This window comes from Diabrotica virgifera, chromosome 5 (assembly GCF_917563875.1).
Source record: "Diabrotica virgifera virgifera chromosome 5, PGI_DIABVI_V3a".
Lineage (NCBI taxonomy): Eukaryota > Metazoa > Arthropoda > Insecta > Coleoptera > Chrysomelidae > Diabrotica > Diabrotica virgifera.
In genome coordinates this window covers 253,076,138-253,101,348 of record NC_065447.1, presented here as the reverse complement: position 1 = coordinate 253,101,348, position 25,211 = coordinate 253,076,138, and the positions used below count along the sequence as shown (strand labels likewise).

At 33.1% G+C, this 25,211-nt stretch overlaps 1 protein-coding gene across 2 annotated transcripts in view; it reads right to left on the bottom strand.

The window, feature by feature from the left end:
• LOC114326714 (serine-rich adhesin for platelets) overlaps positions 1-24,456 on the bottom strand; it is a 166,164-nt gene extending 141,708 nt beyond the window's left edge. Inside the window, exon 1 of one of the 2 annotated variants that reach the window (XM_050651131.1) lies at positions 24,161-24,456. The gene's annotated coding sequence lies outside the window, so the exon portion shown is untranslated. Of the gene's footprint in view, positions 1-20,563; positions 20,691-24,160 lie in introns of those variants that run through there. The other variant, XM_050651132.1, reaches the window with a different exon arrangement.
• Between the last annotated feature and the right edge of the window lie 755 nt (positions 24,457-25,211).

Sequence of the window (25,211 nt, the reverse complement as noted above, 5' to 3'; positions counted from 1 at the left end):
TTAGGTTTTATTTTTTAACAGAAAAACAACGTTTTCAGACGGGTTTTTCGCAAATAAATCAAAAATAAGTATTTATCGAATTAAATATTAGATATCGAAAAAATATTTGTAGCAAAAATGTAGCTTTAAGATTCAGAATTTGGTGTACTTATTCATGAAGTATATCGACACAGTAAAAGCACAGTTGAAGCGCATGAAAAATTATTCTTATTTGTCCAATTCCAAATCGAATATTTCAACCAGAAATAACCAAAAAATGAAGCAATTTTCGGGAAAAACTCTTAAAACTTTTTTAAATGTTTAAAAAAATGGTTTATTTTTATTTTTTATAAAAGTTTCTATCGCCAAAACTATACGAGTTACGCTCAAAATAAAGTTGGCCTCTTTTTGATAAAAAAAAATAGTGAAAATCTGCCCCTATTTCGCACCCCAAATAAAATTTATCATTAACGCTTTACCATTTACTTTACATATTTATTGTTTATATGATCTGTAAGTTTGACCGGTTCGAAGTTCTTATTTTTGAAGAAATTTAAAAGTTTTTTTATTTTGGAAAATGCCTTTTTTTCAAAATAACTTAGAAAGTATTAGTTATACGAAAAATCTCAAAGAGTAAAGAAAAGTAGGTAGGTCTTGCTTTTATAAATATTTTGGCTTTATTTTGTTTTTCTGTAAGACAAAAATTGGTTAAGACATGGCTGTTTAAAATTTGCATATACTCGTGATTAGTGACTCGTTCAAGCTCTTAAACTAGAACCCTTTTAAAAATAACCACTTTGAACCGGTGAAACTTACAGGTCGTATAAAAAAAGTTAGGTAATTTGTAAGGCGATAATGAATAGTTCCATTTTCAAAATTTTTTACCAAAAATGAGATTAACTGTATTTTTAGCGTAACTGGCCTAGTTTTGATGCTAGAAACTTTTGTAAAAAATAAAGCTTCTTTTAAACACTTTAAAAAAGTTCTAATGATTTTCCCCGAACAGTATTTCATATTTTGGTTATTTCACTTTGAAATATTCAATTTGGAATTTGACGAATAAGAAAAACTTGTGCTACTTGAAAAAACTCATGAGCTACAAGTTTTCTTTTACTGAGTCGATAGACTTCATTTTTGTTTCACTTTTTTTTATAAGCTAGATGCATTTCTGCTTACAATATTCTTTTCGATCGAATACTTACTCTTTGAACTATTTGCGAAAAATCGCCTAAAAACGTGGTTTTTTTGTTGAACAATAATCATTTTTACTCAATAACTTGAAAATCTTGAATTGACCACTTCGGTGGTGACACTGAAAATTACACGGTATCGCCATAATATTTTACGTTGATTTACTGGGCTGTAACACATATAGGTATTTGCTACGCATGTCGCATTGGGTAATTTTTTTAAAGGGGGCCCCATTTCCAATTCTGCAGGGGGCCCCGACGGAGTTTGTTACGCCACTGGTAATAGAGATCTAAAATTGGCATTTCGGATCCATCTACTTCGCTACTACGTGTTCTGGGTCTTACTTTATGGTGTCGAGGCCTGGACTGTGAATAAAATCGATCTAAATCGCTTTGAGGCTTTCGAAATGTGGTGCTATAGAAGAATTTTAAAAGTTTCTTACGTGGAAGAAGATTCGAAACTCCACAATACTAGAACATTTCATCAAGACTACTGAGATTATAAAAACCATCAAGAAAAGAAATCTGGAATACTTCGGATATGTAGTGAGAGGTCCCAAATATGTAACAGAGAGAAAATAGAGCAGTCCAGGACAAAGAAAGACTTCATGGTTGAAGAACTTACAAGATTGGTATGGTGTTGATACAAGCATGTAAGCATGCTTTTTAGGTTAGCAGTAAATAAAATTAAGACAGCTATGAAGGTTACCAACGTTCTGAAAGGACATGGTACATAAAGAAAAAAAGAATAAAGGCATGCGGTTACCAAGAAAACGACACGTAGTATGCAATAATCTTTTCGAAACATATCGCTCTAAAGACACGGAGCTAAGGCAATATTCAGAAAGCAGCCCTTTTATGTTGATGAAGTTAAGTTGAATTCTAAGAAATTACAGTGAGAGTCTAACACATTAAGCGAAGGACTCTCTGATTGGGTGTAAATTAGGAAAAAAAATAAGAGAATGATGTAACAAAAAGACAAAAAAGACGGGCTATTAAAGAGGGGATGCTTATATGGTATTCTAAGGTCCGGATTTACCAACAACAACTACTGCTGTCACCAGCAACATTCATCGAATAAAATTTATTAAACGTTTATACACTCCTGGCCAAAAAAATCGGGACACCTTAAAAATGGGTCATTTTTGATGTCTGGAATCTCCTAAAACTGTTGTCCGATTTTAGTGATTTTTTTAATATGTTATAGCCTTATTCTCTCTCTAAGAATATGGATGTAGTAATAGTGTTGCTGAATAGGTAAATGCAATTGTATACCGGGTGTAACAATAATACTATGTTTTTTCCTGAATGTTCGTAACACCCAGTGGAATTTAAAAAATATTTAAATTAAAACTCAATTGTAGCCTTAGCCTTTCTTAACATTTTGCTTTTTGACTTATTCACTTGTTGGATAATGAAAAAGTTATGGACTTTGACAACTAGCCATGTTCTTCATCAATACAGGGTGTTTCTAAATAAGTGCGACAAACTTTAAGGGGTAACTCTGCATGAAAAAATAATGACCGTTTAATTTATAAACATATGTCTACAAATGCTTCGTTTCCGAGATACCGGATGTTGAATTTTTTCTTTCACACTGACGATTTATTTATTGCTCTAAAACCGGTTGAAATATGCAAATGAAATTTGGTGGGTTTTAAGAGGAAGTTATTGCGCATTTTTTGACATACAATTATGTATTTTATATTCACCATTGGCGTGCATACGCGTCATATTACCCGGTCATATTACCTGTAAACACGCCAATGGCGAATATAAAATTTTTAGTTGTATGCCAAAAAATGTGAAATAACTATCTCTTAAAACCTACCAAATTTCATTTGCATATCTCAACCGGTTTTAGAGCAATAAATAAATCGTCAGTTTATAAGAAATAATTCAACATCCCGTATCTCGGAAACGAAGCATTTGGGGACATACGTTTATAAAGCAAACTGTCATTATTTTTTGCGACAGCAAACTGTCGCACTTATTTAGAAACACCCTGTATTGATGAAAAACATGGCTAGTTTTCAAAGTCCCTAACTTTTTCATTATTAAACATAAGTGAATGAGTCAAAAAGCAGAATGTTAAGAAAGGCTAAGGATACAATTGAGTTTTAATTTCAATATTTTTTAAATGCTAGAATATTCCACAGGGTGTTACGAACTTTCAGGAAAAAACACAGTATTATTGGTACACCCGGTATACAATGACATTTACCTGTTCAGCAACACTATTACTGCATCCATATTTTTAGAGAATAAGGCTATAACATATTAAAAATCATATAAAATACATATTAAATATTTTATCCTGATTTTTTTTGGCCAGGAGTGTATTTATATTTTGTTTTAATATAATTTTGATAATATTTAAAGTTAAACTGGCGAATTTACTTTCTTATAAATATTTACAGCGAGATTAATTTGCCAATTTATTCGAAGAGTAAGTGTTAATTTGATAAATAAGTAAAATAAGTCTTATTTGACGTTAGTAAAATGGAGAAATGTCAGTTTATTGGTCGAATAACTTTATTCATAGAATAAAGAATAAACTATTATTTGTCGTTGGTGAAACCGGCCATAAGAGAGTGAAATTTATATTAACACTCAATTAGATGAGATATCCATTTTTTGCCAAGTTTTTTCTTTTATCAATATGTATTCTCCTTTTTATTCATACAAACTTTTCTTTCTTTTCAATTCTATTTTGATTTGATATATATATTATTCGTATCAATAGAAAATGCCAGGACATTTTTGGTGCAAAGCTGTAAATTATTTTATCTATAGCAACTTACTTTTTTCTAGGTTAATCGACAATGTCATTCGACTCATAATGCCTTGTAAGTCCCATTCGTTTATGGATATAAAAGCAACAACTACTAAATTTAGACCAATTCTCTCAATTGCTGTTTATATCCAGCCACAAATGGCTCCATTGTGTTTCTAACAACACGAACATTTCAAAACACTCTTTTGTATTTACTGATTTTTTTAAGTTGAATACCGTGACACTCTTCCTCCAGGCAAAAATTACTTGATTGTTTTCAAGCCTAAACTGGTAATGTTTATATATTATGTCTGGAATTTCCACCATTGATTACAATCAAACAAAATAACTTAATTTACACAATTATTACCAAATCTCTATAAATTTTATAAAATATACGAAAAAATAATAAACTTACTGGCAGTGAAATCAGTCAATAAATTTATAGTGATTCAATGAATCATATGAATGATTTACTGAATCAGTCAAATTATAAGGACTTAGATTTTATTATTAGAAAAATAGAGGGTTTCGTTTTGATTCAATTTGAGTCTCTTACCATCGTCTGACACGTGTTTTTAGGTCCACCCGTTATGAAAGAGCTCATAAGAAGACTTAATTCCGTACCTCAGAGCAAAACTGTATTAAGTCCAAAATTTCAGTTTTGAACTTTTTTAGCTCACTGGGCTTAAAATTTTCCGCTCTATTTACTGGTGTTTCTAATTCGCTGTTTCGACTGAACTTGGCCAAAATAGCCTTTATGAACAGTATTAAGTCCACACTTCGCTTAAAGCAAAACAGTATCTTCTGCTCTTCAAACGTATTAGATCCAAAATGGTGTATACCTTCCTCAGGGCAAAACCATATTATGTCCCACATAATGCAATTCGGGCAAATCATTAAGTCCACAATCTTTTAAAATTTGGCAAGTTTGTGTGTCAGAGAGCACAAATTCACCGACAATTTTGGAATCATGAGACAACCATAGATCCAAAAAGAGTTTTTATGTTTTTATCTTGAAAAAACGTGTAGCAAAAGAAAAAGAGAACGAACAGTTGTACTCCATTGTAACTCGAAATATTTTTTACCATTGAAGAAAAGAGACTCTAGATATTTCTCAATCTATTGTTAGATGTTCACTTGAAAAAATGCAAACAAGTGGAATTTTAGAATGTGACAAAAGAGGAAAGCAGCCTTCTAAAAATTAAGTAAAGAATGAGGTAAAGTATAGGATTCATGAGCATATAATGGCCTATCCATATGAAGAATCACATTATAGTCGAAGAAGGACGGCGAACAAATATTTAGGAGGTCACTAAAATATTTCTACAATGTCTAGGATGTTTAAGGAAGAATGAGATTTAGAAAATATTCCTTCGGACGATGTAGACAAACAGTGGCTTTACAATCACATTTTTAATACAGAATTTAATTTATCATTCGCTGTTCTTTCAAAAGACACTTGTGATAAATGTGATGAATTTCTAATCAATCTAAGACAGTCAACGTCTGAAGCTGAGTGAGAAACATTACAAGTGATGGTACAAATTGAAACATATAGACAAGGAGATGTCCATCACTAGCCCTGGACAAAAAGTTTTAATGATAGATTTACAAAAATGTCTTTCTTGCCCAAAGCTAACTGATTCTCAAAGTTTTTACAGTCTAAAACTCTGGTATTTTAATTATACAATTTATGATTCAACGGAAAAACAGGCGAACTATCTAATGTGGGATGAATTAATTGCTGGTTGAGGTGGAAACGAAATGGCCTCATGCTTGGTCCAATACATTTATCCATTACCTCAAAACACAACGTCTATTGTTATTTGGACCAATAATTGCTCATCCCAAAACCGGAACTTACAAATGATTATGTGCTACTTTTATCTACTTTCGAGATGTCCACATATAAAAAAATAGCTCCGTGAAGTTAGCCCGAAAAAGTCGGGAAAAAAAATGTGATCGATGCCATTCGATTGTCCATTGATTGTCAACCATGTTATTTCGTTAGTCCACCTATCAATTTTTTTTATAAACAAAAATTTTTTTTCGGGCTAACTTCACAAATCCACAAATTTTCGAACATTTAAAAAAACTCTTGCTATATTGTTTGTCCATGTTTGTCCACCACATAATTTTTTTTGTCCACCCTCTGATATTTTTAAAATAATTTTTTTTATGTCTGCGTAACTTGCAACCATATGGGAAACTTTTTTAATATCAATTTTACGAAAAAAAGTCATTCTCTATAAAGTGCTCTGCATAGTCTAAAACCTAAGATGCAATCATCTGATATCAAATTTTGTCAACAGTATACGAGGTATGTCAAAAAATATGAATTTCGCTCAAGAGCAAACTACCTTTATATTTCAAAATATCAAAAAAATTTATTATGAAAAGTTATTTGTAATTAAAAACCATATTCAAATATGCAATAACGGCCTTCTACTTGAAAAAAAAATTTTCTGAAATTTTCCTAAATTACCGATTTCGAACATAATTTTTATTTATTAGGCATGTAATAACTCTTTTATTAATAATTTTAGGAAAAAAAGTTATTCTTAATAAAAATCTGTGCATGGTGTAAACCTCAAGATGCAACCATCAGTTATCCAAGTTTGTTAATTTTATACGAGGTGTGTCAAATAATATGAATTTCTAAATTCTTTCTAAATTCATATTATTTGACACACCTCGTATAAAATTAACAAACTTGGATAACTGATGGTTGCATCTTGAGGTTTAGACCATGCACAGATTTTTATGAAGAATAACTTTTTTCCTAAAATTATTAATAAAAGAGTTATTACATGTCTAATAAATAAAAATGATGTTCGGAATCGGTAATTTAGGAAAATTTCAGAATTTTTTTTTTCAAGTAGAAGGCTGTTATTGCATATTTGAATATGGTTTTTATTTACAAATAACTTTTCATAATAAAATTTTTTGATATTTTAAAATATAAAGATAGTTTGCTCTTGAGCGAAATTCATATTTTTTGACATACCTCGTATACTGTTGACAAAATTTGATATCTTATGATTGCATCTTAGGTTTTAGACTATGCAGAGCACTTTATAAAGAATGACTTTTTTTCGTAAAATTGATATTAAAAAAGTTTCCCATATGGTTCCAAGTTACGCAGACACCCTATAATATATTGCTTACGGATAATAGGACAGTACCGCCGAAAAAGTACTTCACACATTAGAATTAATGTTTATGCGGGAGCAGAATCTCAACTACCCATTTGTCTACACCCTCGCAGCGTTTGTCCAACCCCTCAAAGTGCAAAACAACCCCCTTGAAGACTTTAATTTATTTTATTACGTAGCACATAAATTAACGTCTTCAAGGGGGTTGTTTTGCACTTTAAGGGGTTGGACAAACGCTGCGAGGGTGTAGACAAATGGGTAGTTGAGATTCTGCTCCCGCATAAACATTCATTCTAATGTCTGAAGTACTTTTTCGGCGGTACTGTCCTATTATCCGTAAGCAATATATTATATATATAAAAAAAAATTATTTTAAAAATATCAGAGGGTGGTCAAAAAAAATTATGTGGTGGACAAACATGGACAAACAATATAGCAAGTTTTTTTAAATTTTCAAAAATTTGTGGATTTGTGAAGTTAGCCCGAAAAAAAATTTTTGTTTATAAAAATAAATTGATGGGTGGACTAACGAAATAACATGGTGGACAAACGTGGACAATCAATGGACAATCGAATGGCATCGATCCCATTTTTCTTTCCCGACTTTTTCGGGCCAAGTTCACGGACCTAAAAAAAATTACTTACAAATTCAGTATACACTCAGTGGACAGTATATACTCAGTTATAGAACGAGAGGCTAAAAAATGCCCTAATTTTCAAATTATTATCTACTCCATAGGATTGGTTACAGTTGGCTAAAATTTTTGGAAAAAACAAATATTTCAAAGTGTATGAAATGACAATTACTAATTTTAAAGACTTTAATAAACTGTGCAATTCTTGCGATTCGCCGTTTCAAAATGAAAATAAAACAGAATAACGAAAAAAATTTAATTTCACAAACAGTATGTATGTAATTCAGAATTCAGACAAGAGAATCCTGGGATTCTGTACTTTAAAACAGACTTCGATTTGGAATTTAAGAGTGTAGACTTAACCGAATAGTTGGTAGAAGAAATCGTCAATCTGTAGAAGATTCTCTGATTTCGTTGAGAGATACCCTAAATCCGATAAGTACGAAAAAATTTAATGATCTGCTAAAGTGGGTTCCAGCGAGGATTCCCAATTTTTTTCAGACTCTCTAGTGCATAAATACACAATTTAAATTACTGATATAGCGGCAGTAGCCCTGCATTTGTTAAGTTTTTAATTATTTTTTTCTATATTTCAAAAAGTTATTGTTAATTTTTTTAGTTAATAAAAATACAGTTGCGTTACAACCAGTTCCGTTTTTTAATTCGACTTTTTAAGTAGTTTTTTTAGTAGGTACTAGTATTAATGGTTTTGTTACAAATACGTCCGTATAATATTTTTAGTTCTTTATATCCAAACATTTCCTTAATATTGTAAAATAGGTATGATATTTTTCGTAATAGAGCTCCGTCTTTGCCATAGGATAGGTAGCACAATTAATATTAAGTCACAGTCAAAAATTTAATTTTCAGAGCGAAAATGTGTTAAGTCCATTTTTTTTTCCAAAAATAGTAATTTTCAAAAAATTTTCTTTTTAGTGGTAAAAAGAACAATGATGATTATTCACATTTATAAGAATTTGCTAAATAAAATTTAATGTATTAAATGGAAAATGTTACAAAACACCAAAAATAATTTTTATTTTCGCTCTCCTGTAAAATTTACATTTTGTGACTTAATACACTTTTGTTCTGAGGAACGGAATTGCATCAAAACGCACTGACTGGTTGGTAAATATATTTAAATATTATCCCTACGTATGCCTTTAGCGACCACTAACGAGGAAAGATGAAGTGGGTTTCGATAACGATTAAAGTAAACTGTTAACGTAGGTATGACCATACCATCGGGCGATGCTAGAAATCTATTACACTACAGCATCAGCAATTTACGGGTCTAAACCACTATCATTTTGTACTCCGCACAACGAGTATAGTGTGAAACACAATAAAAATAGTAATTTCACAGACAGAAACAGCTGTTCCTGTCACCATGCGGTAGCCATTGTTAATTTTTAATCACATCAGATGTGAAATTTTAATATTTAAAGGGTTTTCACCCTAGATGAGAGGCTCAGTCCAGCATCAATTTTTAAACAATTTTTAATATGTTGTATCTATCACAACAATGACTCTTCGTTGAGATATTTATGACCTGTTGACGTAGCTCTGATGATGGCATGACTTATGCCGAAAGTACTTAGCTGAATTAAAAATAAATAATATTTTTACATAGAGAACATACAACCTGTTTGCCAGTTTGACCTACATATATAATTTATATCACAGCCAGCCTTCCAACATTAAAGTCGATGACCAGTTGAGAGACAATCTCTATAGATGAGATATAGGGGGGAGCGACAATGATGCATTCTGTCCAATATTAAATACAATACATACAATTAAATACCCGTAAGAATGTAAATATATTTATTTCGTATAATTTTTTACTTTAGAAATTTGTATAATTTTATCGCAAATTTATACAACAGCTTATATTGTACTGTAATCTTTCAACACCGGGTAATAACCTTTCAGAGTTGATGCGAGTTTGTAAAAATACAAAATCATTGGGGGAGCTATAGAAAAGGATAAAAATAAAAATTAATTTGATATTAAACGTATACTATAAATAAGGCAATATTGATTTTAGTCTTAATTATTTTGAATAAAACAAAACGATTAACTTTTAAACGAATGGGAAAAGAAAAGTATTTCTGAAGTGTGTAAAGTTTTTTAATTCCCTAGCTGAGCGCTTTCGGCTTACAAAGCCATCATTATAACCATGGTCAAAGGTTTAAAGTACCACTATAAAAAGGGGACCCACTTTTAATTGAAAAAATTACCTAAGTTATAAAAGCTCAGTCGGAGGTGGAAATTTTGTAACTAAATTTTGTAAACGAATGGTTTTTGCCTATAAGATCGAGGCCAAGCTACTTTCAGCTATATTACCTGACTATTTTTGAAATAATTGTTTTTTGAAAACGATTTCCGAAGTGGAAATTGAAACGCCAAACAGTAGTTAAAAATGTAATTTTCATTATACAGTGCGCTGGAATAAGTGTTACCCCCTCCCCCCTTATTAACTCTTTTATTTTTAGCAAATAAGTAAAACGCCCGAACAGGTCGATTTTTAAAATTATCATAGTATATTATACCAACAATGTCTCGAACTTTACGCGATCCCTCTTCAGGTGACAGGCATAACTTTGAATTTTTTTAATGGGAAACGGGAAAGTACATCATGTGAGACTTCATTTAAAAGCTTCTGAAATACTGATTACAAAAATGTATAATACTTAAATCCTCTTTGAGAGCGTAGGCGCAAAATTTCGGTCGAACTATTTTTAAATGCATTCATTTTTTTTCAAATCCTGATAAAACTAATAAGTATTTCTGAAAAATTTAAACGCAGAATGAAATATTACAGTATTCTATAATGTTTATTTTAATAAGTGAAAAAAAGTGAAAACTTAGTCTGATTTTTAATTTCAAATATATAATTCAACCGAAACTTTTTGTTTAGTTTAAAGAACTTTTAGCTTTCCGTAATAATGTAATATTCCATTTTGCGTTTAAATTTTTCAAAAATACTTATTAATTTTCTCAGAATTAAAAAAAATTAATGCGTTTAAAAAAAATCGACCGAAATTTTGCGCCTACGCTCTCAAATAGGATTAAAGTATTATACATTTTTGTAATCAGCATTTCAAAAGCTTTTAAATGAGGTGTTACATGATGTACTTTCCCATTTAAAAAGTCAAAGTTATGCCTGTCACCTGAAGAGGAATCTAAAGTTCGAAACTTGATGCTATAATATACTATGATTATTTTAAAAATCGACCTGTCAGAGCGTTTTGCTTATGTGCTAAAAATAAAAGAGTTAATAAGGAGGAGGGGAGGTAACACTTATTCCAGCGCAATGTATGTATCTATTTGGGGCTTAATCCCATATAAACATAATCTTTAAAATAATCAGCTTTCTTCGTGGTATGGTATGCATCAGTAAATTCTTGAAAATTTCTCACAGCAAATTATACCTAATAACTATATGCAAACGTTGAACGTCCGTCATTATAAAACCAGTTTGAAATTAGTAGAGTGTTTTTAAATTAAACGTCTTTAATCCTAATCAAGAAAATTTCTGCTTTACGAAGAAATCAACAATTAAATCATAATTGATTTCGTTTTACTGCACCGGCTAAACGTGGGAGCAAATCCATTATATTCAACTTATTTAAAACTCATTAAGTAATGCTAGAAATTATAGATTAAACAAAGTATTTTTAAAAATTGATTTATTCTGAATGAATCCATAGCTAGATTTCTGTATAAAAAAGGTTATAAAACAGATCTTCTTCTTAGCCTTCTATCATCCATTTTTGGGCATAGACCTCTCCCAACTCCTTACATAGATCATAGATCTCTATCCTGAGCAACATAGATATTTCCAATTTGTTGCGGCTATTTTTGATGTTATCTTTACATCTCGTTATTGTAGTCTTCCTCTTGATCGTATACCTTTGTAAGGTTTCCAATGTGTTATTGTGGTGTTCTAATGTTGGTCTTTTTGTCTAGCAGTGTGGCTTGCGAAGCTCCAGTTGAGTTTGACAATTATTACTGTTGTGATGTTCTCGACGTTTGTTTTTGATCTTGCTAAGTCGTTCCTCTCGCTCAGTCTAGACTAGTTTGTTCATTGTATTTGCTTTGGTTGAACACTTTGCTCTTCAAGTATTTAACTAAGTTTTCCAAATCTTACCCATGCTAGAGGATGGCAGTTTATTCTGAGGGTGGTGCTTCCACCCTCGGGATGATAACAAATTATTATGTGTGTCCGTGTATTATTCTTTTTGCATTAATGTCTATGTATTATATGTTTATGCCTTGTGTGTTGTATATTATGTATAAATTGAGCAATTTGCAGAGTGGGAGTAGAAACGTGAAACAGCAGTTAAAAATGTAATTTTCAGTAGTAATTGCACAAGAGCTCTAAAATTATCGATTTTTTCCCGAGTGACACTTTGACAGTTTTAATTTCACGGCCCGAAGGGGAGTGAAATTATGTCAAAGTGTCACGAGGGCAAAAATTCGATGATAATTTTAGAGATCGAGTGCAATTTGTTGCGATTATTTCATGAATAAAACTGTTCAAAACCAAAATTTTATTGTAATTTATTTATGTAAGTACAAATTAGTACAATTAAACACACAGTTGTTATAAATATTTGACGGTTGAAAGTCATCACTTTTATAATTATTAAAACATTAATAATTGTCATTAATGTCACTGAATGTATGTTTTTGTAGTAACGAAGGGCATCTGACGTAATATACTTGACGACGGGATATTATCAAAAATTATCGGGTATAATATCACAAGAGAGTGAGAATAAATTGAAAGTAATGCGACAGTTTTTCGAAAATTTGTTGTCTGACAATAGACACGAGATCCCGCAGGGCTCGAGTGGCTATTGCCCAATGACAACAAATTTGAGTAAAAATGAAGCATTATTTTCTTATTTATTCTTACTGTCGTGTGATATTCGTAAGAATATTTTTTAATACGTATATTATGGATATTTTCTTAAATGTGACAGTTGGCAAAACTAGGAAACTGGTTGCCATTAAACAGAAACAATCTACTTAAAAAAATTCTATCGGTAATTTTCTACAGTAGATAATTCTCAGTATAATTTTAATCTGACTGGACAGAATTAAACACGTGATCAAATATCTTACTATACGATTGGAAGGTAAAATCATCAAAAAATAATCAGTTTAATTTTTATTTCTGTAGCTTTCTATTGGTCAAAATCTCCTATGAATGAAATAATCATTACAATCAATTATGGCTTAATCTTACGGTTCTGAGACATTACTAATAAAGTCTAATAACCGTGGCTTAATCCCATATAAATATAATATTTACCTTAGACATGTCACAAGCAGGGGCGGTTTCTCCATTGGTTCACTTGTGCAGTGAACACCCAATTAAATTTCAATAAACTACATATTTTTAAAAATCTCATAAATATCATTAAAATATTTTTTCTTAAATCTCATAAATATCATAGTATCATTAAAATATAACTGTATTTATTAATCACATAATTTGTTTGCACAACACCGCTACGCTAGATGCACGTGGTAAGTGCAGAATTCAAATTGAACCCAGCCACTATACAGTAACCCTATAGAAGAACGAGTAAGCGTCGTTTAAACACAACGATAAGTCACAGCAACTAGTTGTGATGACAAGTTGAAACGCTGTTTAGACGCTGCGATTCAATGCGATACCAGCTTCAACCCAACTCCAACTTTGATAAGTTGTGCGATGCACCGTTTACACACAATGATAAGTTGCAACAACTCAATTGACCTTGATAAGTTGTTTGATTTATCGCTGTGTTTAAACGATCCTTAAATCCGTGAACCAGGGATTCTCCTATCTTAAAACATTGACGATTTGTGCACTGCACACAGAAACCGGGGCGAAGCGTTTCGATTCACAGTTTGGCATTTTCTGTTGTGGGATTTTATTAAATACAATATTGGTAGGTAGATTTTTTAGGATGGTGGAGTCTTATTCAGTGAAGTTTATAAAAGAAAATGCAAATAGTTTTGAAAATCGACTTCTTATAAAAAGAATGGACTAACTTGGCTGGAGATAAACTTGGTACAAGAATGTGCAATAAGAAACAAAAAGTTTAAACATTGTTTTAAAGTTGAACAATATAGAAAAACTTAGTGATTATGTGGGTGTGATAAACTCTATTCTTTATTTTGTTTTCCATGTTTAGTATTTTCAAAGAATAAAACTATAATTTCAATCTCGGTCTTTGGATGCCGTTAAAATAAACGGATTTTTAAACAGTTTTGACAAAGCCATTTCATTATTCGTAACTTCTGCCTCCACCTTCACCACCGAAGAAGCGCCATCATTCAGTAGGTATCATATTCTGCACAAAACAAAAAAGTGTGTGACATCCTGACTAATCGGGTCAAAGATAGGTTTCATTTTACAGAAACATCTTTTGGCGAGGCCCCAAAAATTTTTCGCCTGCGGCGCTTATTCACCGTTTGTATAATTACATTCTTTAATTGAACACCCTCCTTAAATTACCACGAGCCGCCACTGGTCACAAGAAAACAGTTTCATAACCTTTTTAGTTTTTATTGTCAGACATTTGACAAAAGTAAATGAATTAAACAGACTGATATGTATATTGGAATAAAACAAGCAACAAAGTTTTAATAGACGGTTTGGAATCACAGGATCTTAATATTAAAATGGGAGTACGGCAGGGATGACTCTTGTCGCCCCTGCTTTTCAACGTTTACTCCGAAAGAATTTTCAGAAATGCCACTTTCTGAAAAACAAGAAGGAATAATTGTGAACGGTGAAGTGATCAATAATTTGCGATATGCAGACGACACAGTACTCCTATCTTCTACTGAACAAAATCTGCAAACGTTACTTGACAGTGTCGTTGAGAGCTGTAAGGAAGCAGGTCTGGATCTAAACATACAGAAAACCAAAATACTCCTAATAAGTAAATAAGAGAATATTATACCGTCTATACAGGCTAGCGAGAAAGTATGGAAACACTGTAATTTCTCGGAAACCGCTTGAACGATTGTTATAAATTTTGGTGGGTAATGGTATTCCAATGCGGCCAATATTATAGTGGTAATTACACTGTTGTCAAATCTTCCGTTTTTCAGAAAATCTAATGAACTTTCTTATTTTAAATGGAACACCCTGTATATTTTTGTGTTTTGAAGTCCTTAAGAAATACTAATTATTTTTCATGTTATGCTCCCTATACCTAAATGCCATAATTTCGGAGTTATTGCTAGTTTTATTAAAAAAATTTTTTTTAACAAATTATACAAATTTATTTTTTTGGACCGGGTAGATATTATTTTAGGTTCTTTGGGTCATTGGTAACAAAAAAGGTCTTTTGTAATTTTCCTCAAAAGTTAATCGTTTCCGAAGTAAAAACATATTAAAACTGGAAAAAACCGAAAAATGACGATTTTCTGGGTGCAAAAACATAAGTAAAAAATTTTATCTTAGAAACTATGAAGTGCCTAAATTCAAGTTCAAACCTTATTTTATCAGATGCCGATAAGTGATTTGGTCTTATTTTATTCTACAACAATATTTTTTAGTTGTTGATGCAGTCCGATAGCCCGTCCTGGCATATGAGCTTTATTAATAATAATAAAAAAACAATGTTTTAGAATAAAATATGCCAAAAATTATTATAGACATCTGATAGAAAAAGGTTTGAGCTTTAATTTAGGTACTTCGTGATTTTAAAAAAGGTTTTTTTTACTTGTGTTTTTGAACCTTGAAAATCGTAATTTTTCGATTGTTTTCAGTTTTAAATTGTTTATAACTCGGAAACGATTAACTTTGGAGGAAAATTACAAAAGACCTTTTTTGTTCCCAATGATCCAAAAAACCTAAAATAATGTCTACCTGGGCCGAAAAAATGGATTTTTATAAATTGTTAAAATTAATTTTTTTTTAATAAATGTAGCAATAACTCCGAAATTATGGCATTTAGGTATAGGGAATATAACATGAAAAATAATCAGTATTTCTTAAGGACTTCAAAACGCAAAAAATATACAGGATGTTCCATTTAAAATAAGAAAGTTCGTTAGATTTCCAGAATAACGGAAGATTTGACAACAATGTATTTACTACTATAATATCGGCCGTATTAGGACACTCCTACTTACCAAAATTTATAAAAATCGTTCGAGCGGTTTCCGAGAAATCACCGTGTTTCCATACTTTCTCGCTACCCTGTATAAATATGTAAATAATACCAAACAGCAAGTTGATCAAATTTATTACCTTGGATATCAATTAAATTGTAACGAAGAGAGCGCACTGTCTAATTAGATCGAGAATAAAGCAAGCTAGAGCCGCTTTTAGAAAGATGTTCAAGGTATTATGTAACAGAGACCTAAAATTGAGCTCCGTGAAGTTAGCCCGAAAAAGTCGGGAAAAAAAATGCGATTGATGCCATTCGTTTGTCCATTGATTGTCCACGTTTGTCCACCATTTTATTTCGTTAGTCCACCCATCAATTCTTTTTTATAAACAAAAATTTTTTTTCGGGCTAACTTCACAAATCCACAAATTTTCGAAAATTTAAAAAAACTCTTGCTATATTGTTTGTCCATCGTTTGTCCATGTTTGTCCACCACATAATTTTTTTTGTCCACCCTCTGAAACAACCCCCTGTTAATTGTAATTATTTTTTTATTTCTTAATTCGGGCTAACTTCACGTTCTCTTAAATGGGCATTTAAACGTTAATTCAGGTGCAGAATCACAACTAAGCGTTTGTCCACCCCTTTGCAGCATTTGTCCAAACCCTTAAAGTGCGAAACAACCCCCCTGTTAATTGTAATTATTTTTTTATTTCTTAATTCGGGCTAACTTCACGTCCGTTTAAACGTGTATTTTAAAGTTAAATCGGGTGAAGAATCACAACTACCCGTTTGTCCACCCCTTTGCAGCGTTTGTCCAGCCCCTTAAAGTGCGAAACAACCCCCCTGTTAATTGTAATTATTTCTTTATTTCTTAATTCGGGCTAGCTTCACGTTCCCTTAAATGGGCATTTAAACGTTAATTCGGGTGCAGAATCAGAACTACCCGTTTGTCAACCCCTTCGCAGCGTTTGTCCAACCCCTTAAAGTGCGAAACAACCACCATGTTAATTGCAATTATTTTTTTATTTCTTAATTCGGGCTAGCTTCACGTTCCCTTAAAGGGAATGTAAACGTTAATTCGGGTGCAGAATCACAACTACCCGTTTTTCCACCCCTTCGCAGCGTTTGTCCAACCCCTTAAAGTGCGAAACAACCCCCTCGTTAATTGTAATTATTTTTTTATTTCTTTATTCGGGCTAACTTCACGTTCCCTTAAATGGGCATTTAAACGTTAATTCGGGTGCAGAATCACAACTACCCGTAGGTCCACCCCTTCGCAGCGTTTGTCCAACCCCTTAAAGTGCGAAACAACCCCCCTGTTAATTGTAATTATTTTTTTATTTCTTAATTCGGGCTAACTTCACGTCCGTTTAAACGCGTATTTTAAAGTTAATTCGGGTGAAGAATCACAACTACCCGTTTGTCCACCCCTTCGCAGCGTTTGTCCAGCCCCTTAAAGTGCGAAACAACCCCCTAGTTAATTGTAATTATTTTTTTATTTCTTTATTCGGGCTAACTTCACGTTCTCTTAAATGGGCATTTAAACGTTAATTCGGGTGCAGAATCACAACTGCCCGTTTGTCCACCCTTTCGCAGCGGTTGTCCAACCACTTAAAGTGCGAAACAACACCCTCGTTAATTGTAATTATTTTTTTATTTCTTTATTCGGGCTAGCTTCACGTTCCCTTAAATGGGCATTTAAACGTTAATTCGGATGCAGAATCACAACTACCCGTTTGTCCACCCCTTCGCAGCGGTTGTCAAACCCATTAAAGTGCGAAACAACCCCCTTGTTAATTGTAATTATTTTTTTATTTCTTAATTCGGGCTAGCTTCACGTTCTCTTAAATGGGCATTTAAACGTTAATTCTTGTGCAGAATCACAACTACCCGTTTGTCCACCCCTTCGCAGCGTTTGTCCAACCCCTTAAAGTGCGAAACAACCCCCCTGTTAATTGCAATTATTTTTTTATTTCTTAATTCGGGCTAGCTTCACGTTCCCTTAAATGGGCATTTAAACGTTAATTCTTGTGCAGAATCACAACTACCCGTTTGTCCACCCCTTCGCAGCGTTTGTCCAACCCCTTAAAGTGCGAAACAACCCCCCTGTTAATTGCAATTATTTTTTTATTTCTTAATTCGGGCTAGATTCACGTTCCCTTAACTGGGCATTTAAACGTTAATTCGGGTGTCGAATCACAACTACCCGTTTGTCCACACCTTCGCAGCGTTTGTCCAACCCCTTAAAGTGCGAAACAACCCCCTCGTTAATTGTAATTTTTTTTTATTTCTTTATTCGGGCTAACTTCACGCTCTCTTAAATGGGCATTTAAACGTTAATTCAGGTGCAGAATCACAACTACCCGTTTGTCCACCCCTTCGCAGCAAAAAAAATGCGATTGATGCCATTCGTCTGTCCATTGATTGTCCACGTTTGTCCACCATTTTATTTCGTTAGTCCACCCATCAATTTTTTTTTATTAACAAAAATTTTTTTTCGGGCTAACTTCACAAATCCACAAATTTTCGAATATTTAAAAAAACTCTTGCTATATTGTTTGTCCATCGTTTGTCCATGTTTGTCCACCACATAATTTTTTTTGTCCACCCTCTGAAACAACCCCCTGTTAATTGTAATTATTTTTTTATTTCTTAATTCGGGCTAAATTCACGTTCTCTTAAATGGGCATTTAAACGTTAATTCGGGTGCAGAATCACAACTACCCGTTTGTCCACCAATTCGCAGCGTTTGTCCAACCCCTTAAAGTGCGAAAGAACCCCCCTGTTAATTGTAATTATTTTTTTATTTCCTAATTCTGGCTAGCTTTACGTTCCCTTAAATGGGCATTTAAACGTTAATTCGGGTGCAGAACCACAACTACCCGTTTGTCCACCCCTTCGCAGCGTTTGTCCAACCCCTTAAAGTGCGAAACAACCCCCCTGTTAATTGTAATTATTTTTTTATTTCTTAATTCGGGCTAGCTTTTAAATGCCCATTTAAGGGAACGTGAAGCTAGCCCGAATTAAGAAATAAAAAAATAATTACAATTAACAGGGGGATTGTTTCGCACTTTAAGGGGTTGGACAAACGATGCGAAGGGGTGGACAAACGGGTAGTTGTGATTCTGCACCCGAATTAACGTTTAAATTCCCATTTAAGGGAACGTGAAGCTAGCCCGAATAAAGAAATAAAAAAATAATTACAATTAACGAGGGGGTTGTTTCGCACTTTAAGTGGTTGGACAAACGCTGCGAAAGGGTGGACAAACGGGCAGTTGTGATTCTGCACCCGAATTAACGTTTAAATGCCCAGTTAAGAGAACGTGAAGTTAGCCCGAATAAAGAAATAAAAAAATAATTACAATTAACTAAAGGGGTTGTTTCGCACTTTAAGGGGCTGGACAAACGCTGCGAAGGGGTGGACAAACGGGTAGTTGTGATTCTGCACCCGAATTAACGTTTAAATGCCCATTTAAGAGAACGTGAAGTTAGCCCGAATTAAGAAATAAAAAAATAATTACAATTAACAGGGGGTTGTTTCAGAGGGTGGACAAAAATAATTATGTGGTGGACAAACATGGACAAACGATGGACAAACAATATAGCAAGAGTTTTTTTAAATTTTCGAAAATTTGTGAATTTGTGAATTTGTGAAGTTAGCCCGAAAAAAAATTTTTGTTTATAAAAAAGAATTGATGGGTGGACTAACGAAATAAAATGGTGGACAAACGTGAACAATCAATGGACAAACGAATGGCATCAATCGCATTTTTTTTCCCGACTTTTTCGGGCTAAGTTCACGGACCTCTAAAATTGGCATTGCTGATCCGTCTACTTTGCTGCTACGTATTTTGGGTCTTACTTTATGGTGTCTAGTCTTCTTGAACTGTGAATAAAGATGATCTTAATTGCCTTCAGGCTTTCGAAATGTAGTGCTATAGAAGAATTTTAAAATTTTCTTGGGCATAGAAGATTCGAAACTTCACAATACCAAAACGTCTCAGCAAACCTACCAAGATAATCAAAGGCTGTAAGACGAAAAAGCTGAGGTAAGTACTTCAGACATGTATTAAGAGGTCCTAAATACAGGTTGCTACAAAAATTATGCAAGGTAACATAGTAGGCAAATCACAGTCCAGGACGCACAAAGACTTCATGGTTGAAGAACTTGCGAGATTGGTATGGTGTTGATACAAGCATGCTATTTACGGTGGCAGTGAATAAAATTAAGATAGCTATGATGGTAACCAACGTTCTGAATGGACATGGTAGGTATCATGACGAAGATCAGTTAGTTACCTAGTTCTTGTTGTATGTGTATCTTTGAAAAAAAAAAGGATTTAAATCTTGACATTGCCTCCAAAAACTTGAAGTTGTTAATTCCTTGTAAAAATTTTTGCTTTAAAACTTACGAAAAAAATATTTTAATGTGTCAAATCATGTTTTTTTTTTGTAAATATTATCAGAATTTATAGTCAACACAATTTTGTTTATTTGTATATCGTGTTATAGATAAATAAAATCAATACTACAACCCAGCAACACGAATTATTTGGCTTGTTCATGGTACATTAAAAACATAACCTTTGATATTTCGTTAAAAAATCAGAGGTCTCCTTCAAAATACATTAAATTAGAATTCAGAGATAATTATTGTAATTTTTCTAAACAATCACGACTAACAAAAACTTACCATGTTCAAAACCCGTTAAGGACAAGGTATCTAACGATGAATAAACTTAAAGACTATCAGCAAGAATACAGTAGTTTCACAGGTGAAAATTCCACAAGAAAACCGAACAGAAACAACAAATATTGCGCATAGACAAGTTCAACACACTGGACGAGAATGTAAAACGTCAAAATATTCACAAAACGGTGTCACCTCGGACCACGAGAACAGGTATCGTGGTTCTACCTGCGAACCAATCAACTCAACAACTGATTTCCTCCGGTGACTATTCGTTCCGGATCTTTAGCAGGGCTGTCCTAACTTTGCCTGCTGCTATTCGAAATAATCTGGTTGTAGATGTATTGAACCACTTTTTCAGGTTTTGAAGCCAAGACATTTTTCTTTTCCCTAGACCTCTCTTTCCAAATATCTTTCTCTGAAGAATAATTTGCAACAAGCCATACCTCTTTTCATTCTTCCTAACATGGCAAAGAAATTTTAGTTTGGGCTCTTTGATTGTGTTAATAATAGTCTCGCATTCCTTGCTCATTATACGTAAGACCTCAAAATTCGTTATACGATCCACCCATGAAGTTCTTAAAATGTATGTGTAATACTAATACTACATCTCGAAGATCTCGAGTTTTCTTAAAAAAGCTCCATAAAGTGTTCTGGCCTCTACTCCTTATAATAATGTAGAAAATACATAGCATCTGACGCAGTGGCGTACTAGGTAGTGGCTTCGCGGAACCAGGGCCCGGACCACGCAGGGGCCCGCTCTAAAGCGCTTTTTTGCTTCTTTTGTTTCTAATTTCATGGGGACATTTTGAACTACACAAGTAGGTACACACTACGACATGTAACTGCTTAATAAATTTTAATTTTTGTCTAGGTACTTATTAATAAAAAAAAAAGAATAACTATTCATAAAAAAATTTGAAATCAAAATTTATTAAGAAACACAGGGAACGCTTTTGTAAAGTTCCTTACTCGTTTTACCTGCTTGCCGAAGTCCTTGTTTAAAGACTAACCGCCGGTGCCTGCCTACACGTGCTAAAACACTTGTATTTGTTTATATTAGCACGATCCATGAATAAGTTGTAGGCAAACTACAAAGTTGCAGAAATTCGGGAATACTGAGATATTCAATGCAATTTATACGGTGGGTCATAAAAAGAATCCCAATACAATAGGCTAGATGCTCATGCTCGATATTCGTGTTATACAATGTGAGTTTTTATTGGGTGGGTGGGCCCGCATCTTAACTGGAACCAGGGCCCGCTGATCTATCGGTACGCCACTAATGTGACGATATGATATATTGGTACCTAGTGATAAATCGTGACTTCTGAAAAGAGACTTCATTGTTACGAATGCTGATTTTGCTTTTCCTATCATCATTATCATCATCATCCATCCATCCAATGGCACTACAGCCCAAATCGAGCCTTGGCCTCCTTCAACAGGCTTCTCCAATCGTTTCGATTTACCGCTGTTCTTTTCCATGAACGCGTTCCCAGGAAGTTCCTGGCATCCTCATCGACTTCGTCTTCCCATCTCTTTTTAGGTCTTCCAACAGGTCTTTTTCCCTGCCCACCTTAATCTCTGCAGTTTAGTGTATTGTGCTAGAGTTGGTTCGCTATATTGCTTGTATACTTCTCTATTATACCTAATTCGCCAGTTGTTATTTTCACTTATTGGGCCCAGTATCCTACGTAATATTTTTCTTTCAAACACATCTAATGCATTGGCAGATTTCTATGTCACCACCCATGTTTCACAGCCATAACTTACTATGGGCCTGATTATTGTTTTATAGATCATCATCATAAGTGGCTCTATAATCCATTGTGGATCTTGGCCTGCTCCCAAAGAAATCGCCACTTCTGTCGATTCCTAGCAACTTCCCTCCATCTTCTGACCATTAGAATCTTCAGGTCTTCTTCAACATCATCAATCCATATTCTTCATGGTTTTGAAAATGTAATTTCTTCGTTTTGTTTGCTTTTCCTATGACTTGTTTTATTTCAATAGAGTAGTTCCATTGGATGTTTAACTTCTATTATATGATAACAAAATACAAACAAAAATTGTCAAAAATTCATTTGGGAGGTTTTCTGGTACAAAAGGTTGAAAAATACAAAGATCTGGGAACCTGTAATTAAGAATACAATGATCAAAACAACAGAAATGAAAGCTAGCATAGAAATAGCAAGAAATGCGTTTGTAAAAATGAAAACAAAAAATCTGAAAGTTACAATACAGGGAAAGATAAGAGATGTAAGGAGTATAGGAAAGGGGGTGTCATCGTTGAAACATTTAAAGGACTGATTGAAATACAGTTCAGTAGAGTAAAGATAGTGATGATGATATTAAACCTCTGATTGAAAGACAACATTTAAAGAAGAAGAATAAGGAAAAACTTTAAAAGGGTAAACCCTGTAGTTGGCTGTATACCTTTGTTAAGACAACGTAGAATGAAGTAAACACTTCTGTTGTATGTAGGTATATAAATTTATTAAAAAATTCTTAAAATTTATCCACAAGGGAGTGGAAGTACAACAAAACGTTTTCGGTCAAACTGACCATCCTCAGTGTAAACGTCCAGTGTACAAGTAATTGAAACTAGCCACTTGAATAGGTGTAAAACCTCAAAATAACATTATTGCTACATTATGAGCTGTATAGTAATCGACAATAAGTCGATGTGATCACAACAACCTTGTGCAAATTCCGAGCAAGGATGACATACATCCACATGTGATATATTTTTAATCTTAAGACATCGACTTATTGTCGATTACTATACAGCTCATAATGTAGCAATAATGTTATTTTGAGGTTTTACACCTATTCAAGTGGCTAGTTTCAATTAGTTGTACACTGGACGTTTACACTGAGGATGGTCAGTTTGACCGAAAACGTTTTGTTGTACTTCCACTCCCTTGTGGATAAATTTTAAGAATTTTTTAATAAATTTATATACAGTAGGAAAAATGAAAGAATACCCATGAACGAACATATAAAACACGCTGTATTTTCCTTGTACCGTGTCACAAAGAAAATTGACCAGCGCAAGTTCATGTAATAATAATTATTACATGTATTTGCGCTGGTCAATTTTTTGTGTGACACGGTGACAGGAAAATACAGCGTGTTTTATATGTTCGTTCATGGGTACTCTCTCATTTTTCCTACTGTACCTACATACAACAGAAGTGTTTACTTCATTCTACGAAGAATAAGGAAGGTTAAAAATAGCTCCCAAAAATCTAAAATTTTTACTTCCTAAAATTTTTTGCTTTGAAACGAACAGAATTTTTTTTTTAATATTAATTATCATAGTCAACACAATTTCTTTTATTTTTGTCGAGGCACTGTGTGTAAATAAATAAAAGTAAAATAAAATTTTTATTTGTATTTATATCGTGTAATAGATAAATAAAATCAATACTGCAACCCAGCAACAAGAATTATTTGGCTTGTTCATGGTACATTAAAAACATAACCTTTGTTATTTCGTTAAAAAATCAAAGTTCTCCTTCAAAATACATTAAATTAGAATTCAGAGATAATTATTATAATTTTTATCAACAATCACGACTAACAAAAACTTACCATGTTCAAAACCCGTTAAGGACAAGGTATCTAACGATGAATAAACTTGAAGACTATCAGCAAGAATACAGTAGTTTCACAGGTGAAAATTCCACAAGAAAACCGAACAGAAACAACAAATATTGCACATAGACAAGTTCAACACACTGGACGAGGATGTAAAACGTCAAAATATTCACAAAACGGTGTCAATGCGGAGCACGAGAACAGGTAACGTGGTTCTACCTGAGAACCAATCAACTCAACAACTGATTTCCTCCGGTGCGGTGGCTATGAGTCAGGTTTTGTGATACTGCGGGCCGCGGGCCGCTCGAGTATCAAGTAGTAGTGGAGTGGAATTGTTTTGTTTTCACTGCCGTTGCCTAGAGACGTCATTCACGGTGGAGATGTGTGCTGTTATAGTCCAGGGCGCATCTGTTTTGAGATGGACGTTGAGAGGTGACTCAAATTTTTTTGCAGAAATTGCTTGAAAATGGCTCAAATAATAATATTTAAGTTATCCTCCCACTCAAAATGGTCCGGAACATTGTTTAAATAATCAGAATGTCAAAAACTGAAGGAAAAATTCGATTTTTTTCTTCGTTTTTTGATTATTACTTTAAAAGTATTCATTTCCGAGAAAAGTTGTGCTGACATAAAAGTTGCATAATTAAATTTCCTACAATATAGAATTGGTTAAAAATTTAAAAAATAGTCACCCTAGTTGCAAAATAGCAATAATTGCGAAAAAAACATACAAAAACAAGTATTCGCATTTTACGTTTTTCAACCATTTATGCTACACCTAAGACTTTCATATTTTACCTAGAAAAACTCTATGATACAGTAAAACAATTCTGTAAATTTCATTAAGATCGGTTCAATAGATTTTGCAAAATAAAGTTTGCAATCCAGCTTTCGCAAAAAAAATTAATTTTTTCAAAATGTTACAGGACTGAAAATAAAGCAGATAGCAAGTTGAAATTTTTTTTACTTATAGAAGTGTACTGTACCTTTCATTTGCAATTTTCAAAATTAAAATCGATGAATTACCACGACGTCAGAAAAATTT